The sequence below is a fragment of the Argopecten irradians genome, unplaced genomic scaffold (assembly GCF_041381155.1).
Source record: "Argopecten irradians isolate NY unplaced genomic scaffold, Ai_NY scaffold_0623, whole genome shotgun sequence".
In the NCBI taxonomy this organism is placed as follows: domain Eukaryota; kingdom Metazoa; phylum Mollusca; class Bivalvia; order Pectinida; family Pectinidae; genus Argopecten; species Argopecten irradians.
In genome coordinates, this window is record NW_027188090.1 from 1 (window position 1) to 26,065 (window position 26,065).

At 33.4% G+C, this 26,065-nt stretch overlaps 2 long non-coding RNA genes across 2 annotated transcripts; both read right to left on the reverse strand.

Annotated features, from left to right (window-relative positions):
- Positions 1 to 2,185: 2,185 nt before the first annotated feature.
- LOC138313256 (uncharacterized) lies at positions 2,186 to 11,149 on the reverse strand. Its single transcript, XR_011207150.1, has 3 exons — positions 10,957 to 11,149; positions 5,309 to 5,562; positions 2,186 to 4,520 (listed from the first exon to the last, which is right to left on the reverse strand). It is a non-coding gene; the product is annotated as an uncharacterized lncRNA (long non-coding RNA).
- An 11,213-nt stretch (positions 11,150 to 22,362) lies between these two features.
- Positions 22,363 to 24,396, reverse strand: LOC138313255 (uncharacterized). The gene is made up of 3 exons (XR_011207149.1): positions 24,344 to 24,396; positions 23,457 to 23,567; positions 22,363 to 22,930 (listed from the first exon to the last, which is right to left on the reverse strand). It is a non-coding gene; the product is annotated as an uncharacterized lncRNA (long non-coding RNA).
- Positions 24,397 to 26,065: the final 1,669 nt, after the last annotated feature.

The following is a 26,065-nucleotide window of genomic DNA, read 5'->3' on the forward strand; positions in this document are numbered from 1 at the left end:
GATCAAAAACTGTCTGTATGCACTTCTGTCAAAAACGAAAACCACACAATGATCCTGACCTCACACTCAATGGAATTAAAATTCCAGTAGTTGAACAAACTAAATTTCTTGGACTAATATTTGATTCGAAACTGTCCTTTGTTCCACATATCAAACATCTGAAGGATAAGTGCTCGAAGGCGCTGAACATTCTACGAGTTCTTTCCCATTCTGATTGGGGTGCAGACCGTGAAATGCTTCTACGTATCTATCGGTCACTTCATTGACTACGGCTCTATTGTCTATGGATCGGCTCGCAGCTCCTATCTACAGATGCTTGACCCTATACAGAATCAGGGACTGCGTCTGGCACTTGGAGCTTTTCGAACAACACCTGTGAAGAGTCTCCATGTGGAAGCTAATGAGCCATCTCTAGACGATCGACGAAAGAAATTATCCTTACAGTATGCTGCTCAACTGAAATCCAACCCCAAAAATCCTGCATTTAACCTTGTATTCAATCCACAACACCAAGAAATATTTACACAAAATCAAAAGCTCATACCAACATTTGGCATCAGAATTTCAAAAATTTTTGCTGGAACTTAATATAACTTTCGACACCATTGACGAGTACACCGTATCGGATGTACCACCATGGCTCATTCAAACACCTGATATCAATTTATCTCTACATGAGAGGGCAAAATCCAGTGCATTACCCGAAGAAACACAAATCCTCCTTTCGGGAGTGCATTAGGCTTTCCCTGACCATGTTCAGATCTACACTGACGGATCAAAAGATGGTGATAAAGTTGCGGCAGCATGCTGTACATCTAATCACTGCTCCTCTCTATCCGACTCCCGGATATTGCCTCCATTTTCTCTGCGGAAGCATGTGCTATCGGTCTGGCGCTTGACCATATCGAAAGAACACCGCATTGAAAAGGCAATCATCTGTTCAGACTCTCTTTCGGTTTTTCAGGCTTTGAAATCAGGAAGCCCTAGAAATACTCTAATCCAAAATCTTTTAATCCGAACATTTCGATTATCTTCTAAAACTCAAATTACTTATCTCTGGATTCCCAGTCATGTGGGTATAAAGGGGAATGAACAGGCTGATGAAGCAGCTATAAGACTGCTCTTCGCCTAGCACAAACAGATTTGAAACTACCAATACACCGACATCAAACCTTCAATTCAGTCCAGCCATCAAACACCATTGGCAACAAAGGTGGTCTACCGAAACAAACAATAAACTGTTTAAAATTCAACCTACACTTAATCCTAAACTGTCCAGTCGGAGAGACCGCAGAGAGGAAGTTGTACTCTCTCGGCTCCGTTGTCTATCAACCATGCTCAGGGTGTGTACGTGTGTGTGTGTAAACGCCCCTAAGTTGTTAATAAGAGCGCAGAAGCATGATATACAGGGGGAAGATTGGAATTCTGGTGCGAGCACAGCGGTGTATATCTATATATGGGACGGGGTGCGCGACCAATCAAACGGCGCGTTATTAGAAAGTGACCTTGCCCTAACAGAGGCTATTTTCCAATCAGGCTTTTGATCACCCTTGTTTTCACCTTTACCCTTTAGTTTCGTATTTTGCCTCCGGAAGTCACTGTATTAATAAAATCCGATGAGTACAGGGTGGTATAAGAGAGCGCATGTAAAACGAAAGTACTTTCTGTATTTTACCGCCTATTTTTCAAATTCAAGGATATTTGAACTGCGGTCTATCCATCTAAATATCGTCAAACTTCGTTTGTTTTAGAGTGCTCTGTGCTGATCTAGGAGAACTAGTCATGCAGGCAATTCTGATTGCATTGGTAATGTAGCTTTGTCACATTATTATGCTGTTCAGTTATAGTATTTCGTATTTAATTTACAGTAACGCTAGTATGAGCACTGCCAAGATGACGCACCTATTGGCACTACAAATATGATAATACATTTTGTGTGTTGTATTTTACTTAAGCTGCAATCTATATTTACGTGTTTCAGTTGAGCATGGTGCTCTTGTCAGGTTTGATGATTCCAGGAGTGCTAAATATGGAGCATTCGTACGCCGAGGTAAAAGTGTAATTTGTTATTGTCTGTATATCATTTGTCTTTATTCATAAGCGTTGATTGAATCAAGATATTCATTAATTTGAGAAAGATACATGTACGTAAATATACAAATATTAACCTCATTTGTCTGCAAAGCAGGCGACTCTAACTGGTAAGAACTGTGTTATTGTTAATGTAAATGAATTGCAAATTTGGCATGTGATTCAGTACAGATTTGTATAGACAATGACAAAGAAAACGTGTTTTTAAAATCTTGTTTAATGTTGTAATGAGAATTTTCATTAATGATACTTCTTGAAATTAACACTATCATTAAGCAGATTCCTCTGAGGAACTGCATAGAAATGCAGACTGTCAGTGCCAGTTCCAACGTTGAATCCAATACTTCCAGTATTGAACCCATGGTGAGATATTCATACTAAAAATGTCAGTTTTATTGATTTAAATAAAATTTAAAAAGATGAAGAAATAAATTAATTACTTAATATAATTTCAGCATCAATATGTATATAGTGAAACTTAAATTTATTTTATTGAATTAAAATTTAGTTTGCCAATTGGCCATTATTGTTGGAGAACTATCAGTTTATTTAATTTATGAAGTTTTCAAACATAACTACTGTATAATTGGCACAGGTTTACATTAGATGCAGGAAACCACATGACAGTAAATATCATTACTTTGTTTATGATCACAAAAAACTGTTGTTGTTTTTTATATTGCAATTTGAAATTTATGTCTTTGAATTTTCTGTTATTGGTCCTTAAGAACGGACTTTGGTGACTTAGTGGTACGGTGTTTCTATATACAAGTATTACCACAAGCCCTCCACCTGAGTAGAGTTAATTTCCTAAACCTGGCATGCTCTAATAGGACCATGAAATTTTGAAACAGTATTAAAATTGATTTGTTTTTATGTGAAACTTGCATATCAACACATCAATGAAAGATCACTATTTCTGGCATTGCTGAATTGGATATGGGTTTGATTTTAATACACATCAATCATTTGTCAATTCATTTTTGCTAGAGGTGAAAGTCATCCATGGAGTTTTATTACCTAACATTTGTTATTTATATTCCAGTTTGGATATTGGTTCATATTTTTGTTGTTTTCATGCCCCAATGCTTTTCCTTTGATACCTTTAAAGAGCTATGGTATGTATAATATGGAATGAAATGTAAATATATATCTTAATCATATCACAACAAATTATGACAAGAAAGGTTGAAGTTTAACTATTTTGACAATTGCATCCGTTCCACTTTCATATTGATTTAAATGCCCACTTTTGAAAACAATTACATAACATTTTGAAAATACATAGTAAATGTATTTTTTCAACAATTACACTATACCTGAGGTGGCCAAGTGGTAAAGATGTCACGACATATTACCACAAGCAAATAGAAAACCAAGACGAAAATTGTAATCAAATTTTTTTGAAATTTATGGACCTTCACTGCTAGAGACAAAATTATGTCATACATAACCCATATTATAGTGCTGTCTGTTTACTCAAATTTTGTTAAACATCAAATCCTATATATACTTTTAAATTTTTCAAATTTAGATGAATCAAAATTGTAAATTGAAGACATTAATTCATCTATGAATGATCTGAATGATTATGGAAACCCATGTTTTTGTAGTTGATGGCCCAAAGATCCAAGGAGAGGAATGTTGAAGTAAGGAACCAGGACCAGTATCTTAATGATTTCGGATTAATGAGGAGACAAGTGTTGGGTGATGGTAATTGTTTATTTAGGGCCATAAGTTTTGTTTTGTTAGGGGATGAGGATTCGCATGAATACCTAAGTCAAACTGCTACAGAGTTCATGAATGAAAATCTTCATTTATTTCAAGATTTTTTCCATCCAGACGATGCAACAATTGATCCTCATCAGCATATGCTGAATGAAATAAACCGTTTGTCAAGGAATGGAGTATATGCTGGTCAGGAAAGTGTTGTTGCGTTGTCACTGGCACTAGGGGTAAACATATTGGTTACATATGGGGGTACAATAACAGATCCCAGAGTTTTTTCTATCGAACATTTTGCAAATAAACCACATATGGACCTGCACATAGCTTTTACAAATTTTGGTGGTGGCCACTATGATGCAGTAGTACAACGAAATACTGATCTTAGTCAAAGCGAAGAGTCTATTTCATTTGAGCAGCCATTTGGAACATTTAAGTGGGAAGAAACGGAATTTTCAAGCTTCAGTCAACCCATCAAAAATCCAAAGCAATCAGGTATACAAACGATAAGCTGTAAAGAGTGTCATTCTGTATTCAGTAGCTTAACAACTTTGCAACGCCACAATAAAAGAATTCACTCAGATAATCCAAGCAGTTCAAAACAAAACAAAAATTCAATCCGCTGCATGATTACTTCCTGTCCAGCCCGCTTTAATAGAGTAAAACAGCTTTTGCCCCATTTAACTTCTGTTCATTCTGCAACCCTAGAAACAACAAAATTAGAATTTGAAACATTTGACGAATTTAAACAATGGAAAAGCACACAAGAGTTAAACAATAATGTGTTTTTCAGAAGCGAACGCCCAGGCAAAGAGGGCAAGACTTCCACTACCATGCAGTTTGTTTGTAACAGAAGTGGAATAAATAAGCACCAGCGTAAAGCAAATAAGAAACGCAGATCAAATAAGAAAGGGTCTTGTAAACTTAATGATCTCTGTCCATCTAGGATGTATGTTAGTATAGATAAGGCTACAGGTCATGTAAAGGTAACCTACATCTCATCTCATAGCCATTCTGTCGATTTCGAACAAACTAAATATTTACCTATGCCTGAAAATATAAGGAATGACATTTCCAGAAAATTATATTTGGGGATTCCTGTTGATAAAATTTTAGATGATATCCAATGTGACATTGGAAATTTAGATGGACGCAGCAGCAATGATATTAAATTTTATCAACTAATTAACAGAAAAAATATTATGGCTATGAAAAGTAAACTTGTAGAATGCGAGTATAAACGACATCCCGATGATGCCACTTCAATTTGTCTTTGGGTAAAGGAGTTAGAATCCAATACAGATACTAATCCAGTTCTTTGTTTTAAACAGGTTGGTAAATTGGAACCTACCTTACCAGAATTAACAAAAGATGACTTTATATTAGTTTTAATGACAAAGGAACAAATTGATATGTATGAAAAATTTGGAAGCAGATTGCTGTGCATGGACTCTACACACAAAACAAATATTTATAACTTCAAATTAATCACCTTATTAGTTGTGGACGATTACCATAAAGGGTATCCAGTGGCTTTTTGTATTTCAGGCCGTGAAGATACATCAACGTTGCAAATTTTTCTCAATGCTGTAAAGTGTAAATGTCCAGATACAGAAATACGGTTTTTTCTCACAGACGATGATTCCGCTAGTATTACAGCTGCCCGAACAGTATTTGGTAATAACTTGCATCACTATCTTTGTGTCTGGCATGTTAATCAGTCATGGCGTCGAAAATTACATGCATCTGTTAAAAATAAAGACCACAAAATAGAAATGGTTTTTTTTCTTCGTTCAATTTTAAATTCAAAGACTGAATCTGAATACAATCAATTTATTAAACAGTTCATGGCAAAATATTCAATATTAGAACCGGAATTTGTATCTTATTTCCAAAAAAACTATCTGTCAAGACCTGAAAAATGGGCTCTTCATTTACGCCAACCAGACCTGCAAACTGAATTAAATACTAACATGTTTTTGGAAAGCTTCCACAATAAACTTAAAACTATATATTTTGATAGAAAACAAAACAAAAGAGTTGACAGATTAATTTCCATTCTACTTGACATGGAAAAGCATTATTATTTAAACAGGTTTAGATATACCAACTATGATAAACCTCAACATGTCGATTCAACAGATATATCATACAGATAGGCATACTTCAGGGTTAGACATCCCCGATAATTTTGTAGAACATGTAAATGAAAACCAATACACAGTGAGGTCTTCTAATATAAATGTTCCACCATACACAGTTACCAGGGGTGCTTCAGTATGTGAACTACAGTCATGTTTTTTGAAATGTAAAAATATCCCATGTGTTAATTTGTGTGGTCACATGTTCAAATGTTCATGCCCAGATTCAAATTCATTGTGTAAACATATTCATAAAGTACACTCATTAAATACACCAAAGGACTCTGATGACAATCATGTAAGCGATTTAGTGAACACCAGAGTTCATAAAGTCAATGATAAAATGAAGACAGACAGGTTATTAGAGCGCTTAACACGGGCTATTGATGCAATACAACATCAGAGTGAAGCAGCAACATCTCAACCACAACACCTGGAATCAATAGTTGTGTCACTTGAAAACATAGTAAAAATCAATGAGGCAAGAAACTTTTTACTGCCAACAACCAAATTGAAACCCCAATTCAAAGTATCAAGCAACCAAAATTTTGAAAAACAACCTACTTTCAAAAAAAATTCAAAACAAAAGACAGAAAAGTAAAATAAACCTTCATGCTCCAACAGCAGAAGACAAAGCCAAACTATTAACTAGATCAAATGGTGATAATAATCAATCACCATTACCAAATATACCATCTGTAGCACCATATCCACCAATTACATATGTAGAAAGGAATAATCGGATTCAACCAACTTCTAATGAAAACACCCATCCTGTAATCGTTAACACTGACAGAATATCCATTGACCCAAACTTTAGAGTCCCTCCACAAACACTGAATCGACCTTTGACAATTACACTACCCAATGGGAAGAAAATGACAATTATAACATCTTCATATGGCACAAATAGTGATGACACAGACACTCAAAAGCAATGATCTTTATACATATTCAAATAAATATTACATTCACAGATTAAATATCAGGCCTTGCATAATCCAATACAAAAGATCAACCATGTTAGATGCATTTGGAAATACATTTTGTATAACATTTCTGCCAGGTCAGGTAGTACTTGTTGCTAAATTGTTGAAATATATATATTTATGACTGGGTATCAAGCTTTTTAAACTGTCTGATTAAATTGCATCTTCAAATAGAATACTGACAACCGAAATTAAGGAATTTGCCTGGCCACATGGTAAACACTATATATTAACTCAAACAATCATTTTTGGTTCTCACACCCAATGAATTTTTATCATACTACACTAATTACCTGGTACCCACAATAATCCTTAATTTATACCAATTTTCAATTTGTTGTGGACCTGTAATACGTGCAGACAAAACTTAGGGCATTAATGATTTTTAATTGTTGTGGACCTGTGATACGTGCAGACACAAATTAGGGCATTAATGATTTTAAATTGTTGTGGACCTGTGATACGTGCAGACAAAACTTAGGGCATTAATGAATTTTAATTGTTGTGGACCTGTGATACGTGCAGACACAACTTAGGGCATTAATGATTTTAAATTGTTTTGGACCTGTGATACGTGCAGACACAATTTAAGGCATAATGATTTTAAATTGTTGTGGACCTGTGATACGTGCAGACACAATTTAAGGCATAAATGATTTTAATTGTTGTGGACCTGTGATTACGTACAGACGCAATTTAAGGCATAAATGATTTTAATTGTTGTGGACCTGTGATACGTGCAGACACAACTTAGCCTCATTAATGCTTTGTTGTGTCATGCAGTTCTTAGTTAATTATGATAATTACTTTTTATCTAAACTTACCATATGTAAAATATTAAATAAGGTTCCTCTTGTTTGAGAACTCTGTAGTTAAGTAATATTTTTTAAAGATTAAATTGAAAAGTAAATGATAATTGAAGAATTGTCTGGCTTTTATTCTTCAACTTTGATTTTACTTTTTTATATTAACTATATATGAATTATATTCTTTTCATGTCGAAATATTACTCATCCAACACTCTTATATCCTTTGAAATAATACTTCAGAAAAAATATGTCATTACTTTTCATCAATTCAACTGTTTTCCTTAATTAATATTCCCTGTTTCCTCTATAAAAGCAATATATATATATATGCACAATGTAATCAGTTACCTATTTCCATTTGATATCAACTTATATGCTTTGGAATTGTGACTGGTTATTAGTCAAATAGTATTATAGTTCAAGTGCCATGTCACAGACTCTGTAAAAATAAGCCTTTTTTTTTACCAGAAATCATTTCTAAATCTTGGATCAGCTATAATTGATCGAGCATGTATCCATACACATAGCTCCACATTGCTTGTGGAGTACTCATTTTATTGAAAAATAAATGTCAGCAGCAATTTCGTAAAATGTGAATATTCAATTCACCCATACATTTTTAATATTGAACAACTTATAGAGAGAACAGTGGAACATGTTCTAGTTAGAATGTGTATAGCTTTATAATGATATTCATTCATAGAAATTAAAACAACTTAAAATTTGTACATTTACACTTGGCTAGCTAGAATAGACATAAAAAAATTGTCACATTTCCTTCGATCAATATCAACATCCATTGTAAAAAAAAAATAATGTCCTAATCAATGATTTCTGCCACCTGTTCAAGCAAATATTTTTAACCAAATTGGCTTTTTCTTTTAATAAAGAAGTCATTTAAGCCTATTTGAAGCTTGAACTAAGGTCATTGTCATCAAACTTGTTAGCTCTGCATATCATCATACTACAGACCCAAAATCAGGTCTCTGATGGGCCTCTTGGTTTATGAGAACTTGAATAATGAAAAGCTCATTTAATTGTTAAGATTCATGAAATTATATTTACATTTTCACTACAGTCCCACTATGTAACCTTACAAAGCACAGTTGGCAGTCATATAAACTATGAATTTCAAGCGCTTATTACGACGTCATTATCATTGTGACTTCACAATTGTCGAACCAGCGATAACGAATGTTTAATTCATTATAGATGCAAAATCCTATGGGATTTCATCATAAAATGTAACCAAATGTAAATATAACCATTGAACGTCTATCAGTTGTCCTTCATAGCCAATATGAATGCCAAATGAACAGAGGCAAATTCAATAGATATCTAGCGCTTCATGGAATTTGCCAACTGAAAGATGTTCAATGCTTAAATACAAATGGCAATTGCAGTATAAGACTATATGTAATATTTTACATGTAGGCAGTGTGATTTTTTTTCCAAAAATGTGACAATATTTTGACGTAGATAGATATGTATTTGGTAGTATTTTTTATTTAAAATAAAAGCCAGAAGCAGTGTTCCTATCTTGGTAAAGGTTATATTAATATCATGCTAAATATGCTAAATATGTATATTGATATAGTCTCTGTTTATTAAAGTGTGCTTATGGTCAGCTATGAAGTACAATCACCATTTGAATACATTAATTTGAAAAAAGACAATTACATGTATATAATTACAGATTTCTGTAGACCATTTTTTCATAATTTGAAGTTAAAACAAGAGGCCCATGGGCCTTAACAGTCATCTGACTGTTTGCACAATACACAATATTCGTTTAAAGATAGCCTATTTGACCCCTGTGAATGAAGATCAAGGTAATTTTTTTTTAAAAACAAATATGGTAGCCCTTCATCTCAGCATGTCACAGGCCCAATATCAGGTCTCTAGGCCTCTTAGTTATTCATAAAAAGTTATTTCAAGATTTTAACCTATTTGACCACTGTGTACCATGAATGACAGTCAAGGTTATTAATTTGAACAAACTTAGTAGCCCTTCATCCAAGTATGCTGCAGACCCAAAAAGAGTATTCATGGCCTTTCAGACTTGAAAAGAAGTTGTTTAAAGATTTTTAGCCTATTTGACCCCTGTGACCTTGAATGAAGGTCAATGTCATTCATTTGAACAAACTTGGTAGCCCTTCATCCCAGCATGCTACAGGCCAAATATCAGTATCCTGGGCCTTTCGGTTATTGAGAAGAAGAAACTCATTAAAATTTTGGTACCGTTTGAAAATTTCATAGCTGACCGCTAGGGGGCATTTCTCATTTGAATGTCATATCAGGCACTTCATTTGAGTATGAATGCTTCAATAAAACCGAAGCACACACTTGATATATATTAATTAATAAATTTTGTTACATCAGCATATTAAAGGCACAATTCATTGAGGTTAATTCTGTTACATAACCACAAAGCAAAATATGACATAAATGTATTGTTCTATAATCCTTATGAAACATATAACAAGAAATATTGACAAATTTCACGTCGTTGTTGTTGTTGAGTATTTTGATTGATACCATTGAAATTCCAAATCGTTGATCAATACGATTAAGCATGTACAACATGTACGCTGTACCCATACCTGAGCCAAAGTGACGCATGTTCCACAAATGCAATAGATAACCACTGAGGAGTTGATGAAATTATTTTTAGACAAGAACAAACATCTGATAAGGCAAGCACACTACTATAAGAGCCATAGGAGTAGTTCTAGACGAAATTTCCAAGCTCTGCATTCAACAACTGCCAATGTTCAGCAGTTATCCATGGCAACACACTGGAAGCCCATAATTTCCCATCAAATCATAGGCTGCTGCATCAAATGATATTTTCATGCATGCACTTATTTTCTATTTAAAATGGGATGTACCTGATTCTAGTACCCTGTACCCTGTAACTCTTACCCAGTACCCGGTACCCTGTATCCTGTACCCTGTACCCTGTACTCTGTACCCTTAACCCCTACATAAGTTGTCCGTAATAGCAACTCATGTAGGGGGTAGGGGTAAGGGTACAGGGTACAAGGTAGGAGGTACAGGGTGTGACTAGTTACAATGTAAATATAAAGCATTTTGTGCTAGTATATCTTTTGGCTATCCTAGAACACACCATGTATGTTACGCACCAATGGATGTCAAAAATATGACAGCCAATGCATAATTACATAAGATTTAATTTACCATTTTTGGAAAGCTACATATCCATAAGGTTTGATGTCAAAATGGGAGGTTGCTAGCTGCATGTGTTGGTCTGCTACTGCAACAGCAAGTTGTCTACTCGTACTGTCTGAAGATGGAGATTCCTGCAATCATAATAATCAAATTCAATTTGAATTGTAAATATAAATACCTAACAAAACATATTCTTTGACTGTTATGTATAGGCCTTAGTATACATTGTATACATTATCAGTGACGCGGAAACGTTAAATATTCATACGCTTGACCAGATTGAAGTTCATAGCCTGATTGCCCATTTTGTTTAACATAGATTAAAAGGGAAACTGAAAGTATAATGGAAATATTTATACTAATAACTTTAGTATAGGTAGTGTACTCTAGGGAAATGTGAACAACTTAAATAAAAATGAAGATCAGGGGGAGATAACTCTTTATTTCCAAAAACCCCGCCCAAAACTAGCCCCATAAAGTTAATGTTTGCCCTAATTTTCTGAATGAACCAATTGCAAAATTACAAATATTTACATTTTCCACTGCAGTCCCACTATGTAACCTTACAAAGTGCAGTTTGCAAGCATATAAACTATGAACTTCAACCTTTTTTTCATGACTGTATCATCACTGTGACATCACAATTGCTGTGCGCTTCATGGAATTTGCCTCTGTTCAGTTGGCATTCATTTCAGCTATGAATGCTAACTGAAAGACGTTCAATGCTTTAATATATGCCACTTGATGTAAAAAGAGAAAAAAAATCACCCTTGGAGATATTCCAAGGACAGATATTATATTTATAAAGTTAAATCCAAACCTGAAAAATTGGCAATTACTAATACAAATTTAAAGGCCCATGTGCCTTAACAGTCATCTGATTATTGGCACAATATAAAGAATATAGTACCTTGAGGGAATGAAGGTCAATGTCATTCATTTGAACAAACATGGTAGCCCTTCATGCCAGCATGCCGCAGGCCCAATATGAGGACCCTGGGCCTTTCGATTATTAAGAAGAAAAGTTTACGTACAGCGCACGAAGCATGATGAATATAGGTCATCCTGACCTGAAAATTTATATCTTTTTTAAAAGGGAGCAAAGAATACAAAATAGTACAACCTATCTGACATTCACAGGGGGAACCGGATTACTATGATTAAGTTAACTGCAGTTACCTAGATCCAACATGGTCTTACCCTAACAATCACTTTTCATTACCCTAATCATACACAAGTTTTGAATAGCCCGACCACGTGCTGATGGTGTGCTAAAACAACCCTGACCCTTCAAGTCAGATGACCTAAAAATGGCTGTCTATTCTGTGAACACTTTTTTACAGATAGTGTGATTGATTTCTTTAGTCACCACATTACATCTTGGTAACTGCAGTTATCCTAATCCAATTTCCCCCTGTGACATTCGCATATTAATGTATTATAGTCAATTATATGATCCGGCTCGGGCACTATGCCATACCTCGACAACACTATGAGACCTGCATAGTGCGCTCAAAAGAAGGCAATAATATATAAATATATATCATGCCGTATAAATGTCACTAGGTATCCAGAAACATCGTACAATATTCAGATTTCATCTGGTCGGAAACTGTGTTGTCCTCCGATGAACACGTCAGGGTTCTATTGGGTAGCTCGAAAACCACTGCATGTCAACACTTCAGCTTCAAATGAATGAAAGTTAGGTAGAAAAGAAACTTATATATAGAGACAAACGCCTGTGATCTCACACTAGTAAATTTGACATGCATAGGAGACATCTATACTATATTAAATGATGTCTGAGGAATGTGCAGTATTAAGCACTATAATGTATATTGTCATTATGACACCACTTTATGTTGGTTTGTGAGAGTGCCCCCTAGCAGTAAGCTATGAACTGAAGAAATAGTAAATCAAAATTCAAAACTTTTTCTTTTGCAAACTCATCTCAATTTTTTACTGAAAAAGCTTCATATTGCTACGGCCCGGATGACCCACTAAATTAAATGCGATTGACCTCTCATTTGCATGCGATTTTTTTTCTCTTTTTCCTCTTTCTAGAACAAATATACTGCCATAGTGCAGTTAAACAACTTCTATGGTATTTCATTAAATAGAATAGTTTCAAACATGTCTACAAAAACTATAGCATGAACGTCTATAATTGAAAAATAGTGAGGATAATTTGCATCAGTGGTAGCGATCGGTGGCCTAATTCTCGCCAGCATTTGCATATATTTATGTAAACATCCGGTTTGGGTAACACTAAAAGGAATTGTCAGGATTTTGGTATGTAAGTATCTAATTGTAGTTTGATGTATACATTCATAATCTATTATATAATGACAATATTTTTATTCATCCCGACGTAAGAAAGATACAAAAGTTGTTTGTTTTTACATGTATTATATTGATAGTCATTTTGGAGAACAGGTACGTTCGTATTGTGATCATGTCATTACGATGGCCCACTGAATTTAACCAAGTCTCACTCAAACAGACGCTTTTTAACTTACGTACGCATCAAGCGTCTGGGTGATCTATGCAGAAGCTAACAAACACGATATATTCTGAGTTACGCTGGTTCCTTATCATTTCGCACGGATTGTCAACTAACGCATCCATTCATTAACGAAGGGAATATTTAATACACGGATACAGATACAATGAAATATCGTGACACTCAGCAATAGTGTAAACGGCCGAATGTAAACAAAGACGTCATCACGCAAAGCGGACCTGTGATGTAAACTTGCAAGTCAAGAGATATTTTCCATTTAATAATGCATTCTCATATCTGAAAAAACACCGAAGAATTTTTGAACACTGCATGTTGCAAGCCACCTTGCTAGTAAAGTACGGAATTCTTTTTGTATTTGGAGACAGAAGCAGTGAAAATCGTAAGTTTCATTTCGTTTTGCTTCTTTGCCTATCATGCCTATGGGTCGGTATATTATTATATGAACTATTTGACAGACATCTGCACATGAAGTGAACTTACAACATCATGAGTATGTGTGAATTCCTGCTAACATCCATATAATCGACGTTTTATTTTATTACAACGCAACAAAATTGAATATCACTTTAAATTTGAAGTAATTTGTTGTTATATAATTAGCAGTTGACAAGATTCATTTTTGGTATTATTTTCTAATGCGATGACATCAAATTTAATATCAATGCATAGAGTCAATTTACCAGAATTTAGCATGTATGTGTAATACCAGAAACATATATACATAGAGATTGGCAACTCCGCCATTTTTACGATCGGCAGATGTACCTCTGTATGTGCTTAGGGGTTTTTAGATAAACTTTTAAATAGTAAAATACAGCAGAATAACTTTGAAATATTAAAAAAGTTCAGTAATTTTCAGATGGTTTGAGGACGATTTTGGAAAGAAAAATAATATTTTAACTTATATATGAATAAAACAAAATGCACTTCCGGTTTTGAATGTCTGATTTTCGAAAAACCAGGTAAAATTGCCGATTTTCATGCTTTCAAAAAACATATTAAATAACATCAATTGGACAAACTGGTCACATCAAACCATGCTATAATGTTTAAACTTTGTATTAATGCAAAAATATCATGTTTAAAAGAATACACTAGAAAGTAGTTAGCCAAGGGAAAATATCTATAAACCGGAGGTCCCGCTGCCTGTCAACAAAGACAAAGAAGGAGTTTCCAATCTCTATGTATATATATGTTTCTGGTAATACACATGTGAATACAGAATTTCTTTAGATAAATAGAAGAATTGTAATGCTAGATTTATTTAAGACCATTAATATCTGGGATTTCGAAATTGGCGGTATGAACTTAAAACATCGATTAAACAGTCACTACATATATATAACTTCATGGATTCAGAGAATTTATAATAACACTTACCAAAATAAACAATAACCTGTGCACTGTAATATATCATACATGGTAAATTTACACTTGCTCAATATTACAGTATTTGGTTTAAAGTAAGTTTTGCTAACAGTCAAAACATTGTATTTTATCAATGTGTATCAGGTATAGGAGACAAATTAATTATGATGCTAATATATTAAAGATGCTTCACCGCTGACAAATGGTATTTTTTCACAATCAAAAACGGGAGCAGACAATTTAGTATTTTTCTTCAGTTACAAAAGTTAAAAATATAAATAAAATAATTAATTGCATGCATCCCAAAAAAATTTGTAGCACTATATCCTATATGGAATGAAGTACTGAGTGCGCTTGACCCAAAGGAAAAATTAATTATTTTATATAATTTTTTTGTGTTAATTAGACTTATGCATACACGATTAAGGTTAACTAATTATTGTTCAAATGATGAATATCATTTATACTCTGTCGGCGGTGGAGCATCTTTAACTCAATGTACTTGTGTACATGAGTCCAATTTCTTCCTTTTGTCATTGTTAGATGATTTCTGTAACTTTTTTTATAACAAATTAAGAATATTGATATATATGTTAAATCTTATAATTACAGGACTCATTGGCTAGTCAACTGAAGCAGATTCATAATTGTTGAAGACTGGAGATTATCAGGATTACTTTGGAAGCTGTGAAATGATTCTAAGGATGACTACCAGGCATATATTAAACTAGCTGCGACAACATACATGTAGCTCTGGACAACAAGCATATGAATTGGTGCTTCTCATTCGCATTGTTTCGTAATGCCAATTAAAACACAAATTTGCAACTTTTGCAAAGAGTTGTCACCATTTGACATGCTGCCGATTGTTATCAATCTGTGGAGAGATAGAAGGTGTTTAAACTTTTAACTTCACAGACTGACTCACATGTTAGTCTTTCTGTTTTGTTGTAAAATTCATACAAACAAAAAGAGTTTTCTTGGCTTGAATGAAACACACTATATATGTTCTGACAGACGGTCATTATCAGAACTACAATTCTGTCCCATTGACTGTATTGTTGCAAAACATCAAGTGATGACAATTAGTGAGTGTCGAGTAACTTTGCATTTAGATATATATATAGAAATATCCTACATTTTATAATATAAACTGATTATTTATTTACCCATCATCACGCCTGAATTATCATTGCTACAATGTATATTTCAATGATTCACATCTGTGACACGGCCATATAAGTACATTGTATATGGAATGACATTCATTTATTTGCTACAACAGAAACATTAAACAGTTTTACTTGTTGACTTTGTGCAGTGTGTTCACCAAAATGACACAAATTTTAACGCTTCTGGTGACATAGCCCATTGGTTGTTCCCATTAGTTGATGCTTCTATCAAATGTTTTTACAACTGTTTCTGATCTTGCTACCAATATATGTATAAACATTTGTAAGTAATGTGACATTAACAACAAGTTGCAAATAATGTGTGATTACATGTACGTTAATTTCATATTCTTAACATAATTAAATGGGAAAAAACTTTTAAAACATAACAAAAAAAGTATTTATTTTAGTACATAAACATAAAAAACCGATCATTGATTTACAAGGTCAAGGGGAGTAACTTGTACATGACAATTTCAAAATTGACTAGGGTACACGAAATTCGGCAGTCCGGAAAATTTGTAATCTGGGCGGTTTAGGCTGGGAACGAAGGTGTCCAGATTATCGAGGGTCCAATGTACATGTCAGTGTATACAAATAACACACTGATTTTGAGAATGGTTGTTTTAATATGCTGTTAAGAATTCTCAGTGTCCATTTTATGCATTATATAGAGACAGTATCATACTGAATCTGACTTTGATATGACTTTTCTTCAATATGGCAGCAAAGTATCAAGAACTGCTCTTTACTTACTAATATACCTGAATACATTGTGTGTATCACAGAAGAGAACTAGAAAAAATAATGTATTGTGATGTTATTTCATGTTTGTATTAAAGTATTTTTGAATAAACATAATTCAAAACAATTCAGTTTTGATTTTGATGCAGTAACCAATTCTTTAAATGAACATTTGACCCTTAGTTTTTGTCATTTCATTTCTTCTCTTGAAAATTATCTAATTAATTGCCTTTTGCCCTTTCCTCCTGTAATAGATCTGTACCACATAGTTCATCGGAAAAAAATACTTGTATATTATGTGCATTGCACATAGTTCCTTATAAATGAGGTCTGTAAACAACATTTGCAGCATAAGCCAAGAACTTTGTAAAAATGCCATCAAGGGACATCCATGTGTCAGATTATACTTTCTTCTTAATGGAGTCTTAATGTTTCCCTTGTTGTCATTTTACTGCAGATTGTTATTAGCTGTAGGTCTCCATGGCCTTGTCCTCAAGATCAATTACCATCAAATAATCATAACTACAAAAAATTTTCTTTATTTTGTTATTCAGACAATTATATTCAAACATTAGAGAAAAGGTCACATGACACTGATTGTAAATATTTGTTGAAACTGTTGAATTCAAGATAGGTTCAAAGTTCAAATCTAAAAGAAATTTTCTAGCATTTTCTTAAAATCTTCTCATAATTTTTTAGATTCATCTTTTGATATGAGGAGGGATGGTTGTCTGCAATCTCTATAATTTATCCAAAATTAATTAAATGAATACTTGAAGATAAATAACCCAACTTTGATAATGACATGGGACTTGCAAGAAAATACACACCCTAAAATGTTACTAATGACATATTTGCCTTCTTTGAACTAAAATTTTGTTACATCAATGCTTTTTTCAGTTTTAGTACTTACAGTACTTTGATTTTTCAATTTGGCAATTTTTTTAAATATATATATTCTAACATACTTTAACATTTGGCATCCTTTATACAATTATTCATAGCTTACCTTAAGCAGTATTCACACCATCTTAATATTATTATCTTCAAACATCTATTACACTATTGTAAGAAACAATGGCAAACTATGATTTATAAATCAATATGTCAATTTGGCAGATATGTAATGTAAGCAGACCTAGAATATATACAAATAAACATAAAGCTTTTACATTCTGCTGACTTTGAATACATTTTAATAGTAACATTTGAAAGATAGGGGGGGGGGGGGATGTGAAAAAACTGCTTCTGGCTTTTAAGATGTCAATGATATATACCTTGGTAGCGATATAAAGACCTAATCTGAATTTAATGTTCCTTTTATCAGATTATCCCTGAAAATTTTCTTACCTTAGATGTGATAAATAGAGGAACTCACATGAGTTGCTATTGTAATATGAAACTTATCAAATGAGTTGAATAATTTGATATGCCACGAGCCCGTCAGATTCAATTTATCAAATAACTTTAGTGAAACTTTTAAATTTTGTCACTATAAAACAGTTAAAAATCTGGCTCAAATGTGATGTTCCGTCTACAGAGACAATCCTAGTTAACAAAGAATACACCTTGCGTCCTCGAGCAATGTACCTTAATATGAGTTTACACCATCACCATCGGGTTATAATATTATGAACTAGCGCACCACAGAGTAACCCTTGATATAATAGTTTGATATAGAAATTCTCAAAGATCAATTAGCCCAAAAAATACAGAAAACTTTACATTGCATGGCAATACAATCGACTTATCAGGTGTTGCTGTAAGATTTCTAGACAGTGTCCAGGTTTGGTGACCTAAATATGCCTTGTCCCCCTATACAACTTACTACAATTCCTATGGCTTTTACTCTTTGGGGTCAGTAAGTAAAGTAAAACTGACTCTATAAACTAAGTAAATTATATTATATTGTGTAGTTAAGAAATTTTGTATTGAGAACTAGGAAAAAGCACATGGGAGGAAAAAGATTTGTTTTACAATGTGTAAAATTACAAGTTGAAGAATAACAGCCAGGAAATTCTCCGAGAAACTTTTAGACAAAATTAAGTTCTCTCATAGACCCACGAAATGAATTGGGAATTGTTATAATTTTACATTTCACTTGCCACTTGTACTATATAAACTAAAAACAGATAGAAATCTGCCTCAAATGTAGATGATTCCCTCGTCTACAGGAGACAATCTAATTAATTACAAGTGCACAATTGAAAGTCTATTGTGGTATACACCGTGAAACCCGAAAACGTTGATCCATTATGACGTCACTAATGCTGACATAAGTAACATCAAATGATTTTATAATCAGTGAGGCGCGTGGTGGCCGAGTGGTTAAGATGTCTCTGAATACAAGCCACAAGCCCTCCCACCATCTGGTCCGCGAGTTGTTAGAATCTCATGTATGGTATTGTGACAGGTACATGATCCATTGGTTGTGTGGATTTTCTCTGGGTACTCTGGCTTTCCACCACCAACAAACCTGGCACGTCCTTACATGACCCTGGTTGTTAATATGGACGTTAAACTAATAAAACAAAAGTAAATATAAGTATTAAGCTATCTTCCTACGGAATCTACGGTCTATATAGATGCCAGAGCAGTGAGCTTTGCAGACAATCATTTCATAATGCGCTAGCATGCATTATGACATGATTGTCTACAAAGCTTTGGCATTTTATATAGACTATAGAATCCATACGAACACAGTTTAAAGCTTAATTAGATGTGCAGGCTTAGAAGTAACATTGTTTTAACCATTCGGTCTCCCCTTCCCCTCACAAATACATTTTATTAAGTTGTGTCTTGCACGATTCACAGGTCCACAACTATATATTTCTTAAAAAATAGTTTTACTTCCATCTCTGTATTACCAAAAGTAAATAATCATGGCAATTAAAGCTTAACTCTCAGCTATCAACTTAATTATTGGTTCATAACCATTTGTCAGTTATAATGTGACTAGTGGGGTAAGGTAACTATGTACTTGCTCAGATGTCCTAGCTTAACTCTCAGCTATATCAACTTAATTATTGGTTCATCAACATTTGTCAGTATATATGTGACTAGTGGGGTAAACATACCATGTGCTGCTCAGTTAGGTCAGTATTGCCTCGTGTTAAAACTAAAATTCATGATCTAAATCTCTAGTTAGAATTCATGATATTTAAAATGACATTATAACCCCCTAAATTTACCTTAATTTTTTTTGAAAATTAAAATTAACCCTTAAAAAGTACATATAAGCACCTTTAATCGACTGGTTGCAAACGCCTGTTCCCTTCAGCATTGAGGTGCACCTGATCATCACTGAGACAAGAAGTTGCTGAGCCTCTTGTGCTTCCAGAAGACAAAGCGATTGTATACCAAATCGATTCAGACTATCGATGAGACGTGTTGTACGCATATAACTCATATTGAGCTGATGCACACCAAGTTGACGAAAGTCTAACAAACAATGAACCGATAATAACACATTTCAGGCCATTTATCCTACTGTCGAGTTTCACTGACAAAGAGAAATAATGGTCCAGTAGCCAAATGCTCAGGGACATGTATTCCCCTTAATGTCATTCTCCTCCGATTTGTAGTAAAATGAATGGAATGGATTGATCCAAGCTCCTTACTGGTGCGAAGATCCAAAAATGCAACTCTAAGCATACGTATTTATTAAATGAGAAAAAAGGCCTAAATAGCAAAAAACAGAGAAAACTTAAATCAAAACCTTACCCTCAAACACGTGTGCTTCTAAACTGGCAGCGCGAAAGGAAGTCAATGAGACATTCGGAAGAACTGACGTTCCTTCGGAAAACTCGGGCACTCTTCCATTGTAAAATTACAACGAATTCTTATATATCTTTTATATATATAAATTGTCATATTGTTGGCACTTATTATTTCTTACTTAATTTAAAGATAACATTAGATTATATTTTTTCGTATATTGACACACAGGGAATCGCATACCTACAAATACGAAAACTGATTTATACAAAATCATGCCAGCATCTACCGGCGCTGACAATGGTGATCGTTTGGACCCTTCATATTTTGAATGCATTCTAAAGCTTTGCATTTTCAAAGTGTTATCATTATTATTTCAAAAATAATAAAAAAAAATGTTTAATTACCCCTGGTATGCATTTGCATTAAGTTAAATATATATTTACTGGGGAGAGCAGTACCGGAGCAACGCACAATCTCCCCAAAATGGCGGCCGCGAACTGAAGCTGTCAGTGTGTAGGTATTGAATTTTGAAGATAGAGTTTTTTTTTATGTTTTTCGTGTATTCGTTACCTTAGAAGTGCTTCGCACTTTGGGCACGAAGGGCTGCGTCCTTATTATCTGTTTATTTTGAAATATATCAATAGCCACAATGAGCATTTATATATTATTTACAAACCTTTTGAAATAATGCTTTTTATCTAATACATACAAAAACGTTGTTTGTTATTTTTTGTGTCTTGATATAGAGACAGGTTCCCACGAAACTAATATTATCCGTACTATTAATATTACTAAAGCAGACGTAAGTAATATAACCTGCATATGCAGGTTAGTTTCGAGAAGTAAATAAATAATTCCTTTAAAGTCATTTTAAGTGCAATTCATTGTAGAACCAGATACAATCTTATAGATCTACCTCAGTATGTGATTATCTATCAAGACTAAAAAAATAATCTGTGGAGAAATATGATTAATAACGTACGAGTTGTCTTAAAATAAAAGTTGAAAAAGAGTAGCGAGATCGAGTCCTTTCGGTCCATCACAATGCTATATCATAGTTTGTATATATCGATCTTCAACTGAGCTGTTAGCTACAATGCATGGGCGATATTTTCATTTTTATTTTTTCATTTCATTCCTCGGAAGATGCATTTCTTAAATCGTCAAGTATACACAGCCAATATTTCCTAACCTGAATTTCAGGTCAAGAAATCTTGCCCTGAAATTCACCTGAAATTGACCAGAAATTCTGGTTAATTTCAGGTGAAATTCAGGTCAAGATTTCTTGACCTGAAATTCTGGTCAATTTCTGGTCAATTTCAGGTTAAGATTTCTTGACCTGAATTTCAGGTCAAATTTCAAGAGAAATTCTGGTCAATTTCAGGTGAAGATTTCTTGACCTGAAATTCAGGTCAAATTTCATGCAAAATTCTGGTGAATTTCAGGTGAATTTCAGGTCAAGAAATCTTCACCTGAAATTCAGGTGAAGAAATCTTGACATGAAATTCAGGTCAAGAAATCTTAACCTGAATTTCAGGTCAAGATTTCTTGACCTGAAATTCTGGTCAATATCAGGTCAATTTCTGGTCAAGAAATCTTGACCTAAAATTCAGGTTAAGAAATCTTCACCTGAATTTCAGGTCAATATTTCTTGACCTGAATTTCTGGTCAATTTCAGGTCAATTTAAGGTCAAGAAATCTTGACCTGAAATTCTGGTTAAGATTTCCTTGGGTGACTTTCAGGTCAAATTTTCTTTGGATCATTTACTGGATACTGTTATGGCTTTCATAGATCTACTTTCTATTAAAAATAATTTGTAAAATTGTCTATTAAAATGATTCCTCCAGTATAAAAACGTCTGAAAAATGAAGAGAAGACATTGTAAGTGTTTTTAAAACAGTATTTATTTTGCAGTTAAAAAAAAAACTGCTACATAAAACTTAAGCACATGTTTTGCTTATCATTTGTAGCAAAGAGCGATAACTCTTTACCAATATCTTGTTTGATCATCACTTTGGACAGAGAAATATGCAAATTATGCATGATATATATACCGGTATGTACAAAAGTTCCTGCTCTGACACATAGCAATTGTACTTATAATTACACAATTCGGTAATAATTGGTATATACACTGATGAAGTTAACTTTTTACATATATGTACATGCTTTGTACAAAGGATGATGTGGGTTTTGTCAGTGTGATATACAATGTATATGGAGCTTTGTATATGACCAGAGGTGTTGCCTTGTAGCCAATCAAATCCCTTGTTGCCTTGGTCAAGCCTGTTACTTGAGAGTAGCCGGCGCTTGTTGACCTAACCAATAATTCAGACAAACAGAGTATGGACTTCTCCCTCCAATTCAGGGGTTACAGGCACTGACTGGCCCCAGATATCTGCAATCTCATACCAACAGAAGGCATCAGTCCATCCATTTAGGGAGAAAGAAAACCTAAAAAAATAGAAATAAAAAACAAATGCCACAATGAATATGATGTTGACTAAGTAAATATCATGATAGCATGTACACGTATGTATTACTAGATGTTTCTGTGGTTTGCCGGCATGCATAAAATATGAATATTGGTCTTAATTAACCGCAAGTAAAAAAGAAAAAAACATTTTGTTTATTTGTTCGTCAAATTACCAAGTCATGTTATTCATCCCGAAAACCATTTGTATGTCTTTTACCAAGTTAATTAATTATGGACATTTGATCTATTCGAAGGTATTACAACATGTATTTAAAATTCTACATGGTTAGTATAAAACCATTCTCCAACTCCAACTAAAAAGTCCTTATTTCTTACATTAGAAATGTATGTGTTTCAAACAAGGTAAATGTTAACCACATTATTTAAAATTTACAAGCAGGAACTTAATGTCATAAAAGAAATATATTGACTAAGTAAGTTTCATAAATTTCAGAAAGACAACTCGTATTTAAGTATGAAATCATTTCAGATGTGAAAAAATACCTGATCTTCGTAGCCGAAGAGGCATGGCTAGTTTGCTGATCTTCAATTTTCAAACACTGTCACGTCTGGAGAAAAGTGCTGTTTGTGGCCATGCATTTTAATGTGGTCAGTCTGAAATATTCAACAGTTGTCATTAATAAAGTTTTATAACAAAGAGGCTACAATACTAGTGCCTTTTTGTTATGATCAATGCCTAGACATATAAATTATAATGTTGGAATGTCACTATTAGATCATGTACATGTTTGTGAAAATGGTTACATACTTTTTATACAAGGCAAGTCTTTCACAGACCCATGTGTATCAAAAAGAAAAAAAAAGAAAAATTGTGACTAAATTAAACAATACATCTGTAGAACAAATCATATGCAGCGTAACTCAAGATTGTCTCCCCTTATTAGTAGTTATTACTACAAATAGTTCAGAAGTTAGGGTCCAGCCTGGACAATCAAATCACTGTGAACTTGGCTTTTACTTTTTACCTTTCTCTTAGAACATAGGGTCAATGACCTGAATGTAGTGTATTAAATATCAGCTTTGGGTTACAGAATTGAACTACATATGTATCCTTCAAATTTCATCACCATAAGTCATATATTTAACACTTCAGAAATGCAGGGCTTTGCAGGATATTATTAGATAAGAAGAGGATGAAGAGCCAGTTCTTGTATACAATATATCTCACTTCATTCAAAGGGAAGATATTATGAAGTATACATGTATATTGTATAATATACTACATGAGTTATAGCAATCTGATTTTAAAGTTAATTATCGAATAAAACTTACAATGAATAAAAACTTTGCTCCCAATACACTAATCAATACAGTGACATTCATATGTACAATATCATACAAACTTTTTTTTCCACATTTTGTTTGCTTACCAAATAAAAAAGTTTGGGTAAGTTCTTCTTGCCCAGTCCTGGAATATTTTCTTATAGCAATCTGATTTTATATCTCCGGTATTTAATTTCAAAGACATCAATCTGTCAAATCTGGAAAATAAATGAAAAATAAACTAATGATGGCAATTTAGCATGTTTGTATCTCTGACATATACATGTACCGGTATGTACATGTATACATTTTGTGTATATGTAACTATATGTACCTATAGGTTAACTACCCGTATTTACTTGGGGTTATTGAATCAATATTGCAAGTAAGGTTCTTTAAAAGATTTACTTTTCCCTTTTACACCATGCTGATAACTGTTCTCTTAAAATAAACTTTTACAGAACTATCAATCAGTTAAAAGTTCTATAAATGTCCTCATCAAAGACTAGACATACGAAATGTAATTATAAGTATCCACAATTAATTTCAATATTCTATATTTTCATGATAGCAAAATATTAGAAATATATTATTAAATAATCATATACTTATATTAAGCCATTGGTTGCCAGTTATTTACTGATAAATAATCTATGTATTCTCAAAATTGCATATTGATAAGAATTCACAAAGAAATCATCAATGTTGGATCTGAATTAATATTCAGTTGACACAATAATGTACCATAGATAAATTTAAGAACAAATTAAAGAATGTTTGACACAAAACATAAATGCCATCATTGAATCAGGAATGAGGAAATATATTAATTATAACATTATTATTGTATCTGAATTAAAGCATCACTTACTCTGGTATTCTAATTTCTTAGTCTAGTGATTTTTTTTTCATTAAAAAAGCTGTGTCGAAAACATGAAGAGATCCTTTCCCTGGTAGTGAATATGTACATAATTATGCACTATATTTATTAATTTGTGAAGCTGTGCAGAATGGTATACCAATGTAAACTTTCACCATTTACATATATAGAACATTATCCATTATGGTGTGGAATTTATACAATTACCACACTGAAGTTGTGATAAACACTAACAACTAGTGTTACATGTTTTATTTGATTTCTAATTTCCTGTTTTTATTGATTTCTTTATTTAACCTTTATTCTTTATATAACCGTAGTTTAAGCAAGGTTAGGACAATAGAGAATGATTTATCCGTCTTGAGTCTTATAAATATATAATTATGTTTCTACATGTACAATTATTATATGTAGATTATCTACATGTACTATGTAGTCTAACATTCCGCTCAGTATTCGCTCAGCTTGGACCATCATTGGTAAGCTAAGACTAGCTTGTGGAGATGTATTAAAGTTTCTTCAAATCAATAGACATTGTGTACTCCTAACGCGTACTATGGATGCTTCACGGTTGCTTAAAATAATGTATATACAGTCATTCATTAATGTTGAAATCCTTTTCCGTTGTTAGGGGAACAGGAGATATATGTATATAAACGGACACAATGTTACTTAATCTCATAGTAATGAGATACCGACACATATTATATAAGTGCCAGACACTGATAAAAACACTGATTAAAAAGTTTCCATGGATTTAGAATATCACAGGGTTTGCTGTCCATTCCTGTGAGTAATTTTTTCACACCCGATTTATACAATTTTGTCAGAAAGATGGTTGAAATTTTGCTGGGTGGTTTTTCCAGTACTTAATTGAGTCTTGACTTGAAGGTGTTAAGAGATGGTGAACACACCACTTCCTCTGGTAGAGAATTCCAGATGTTTGATA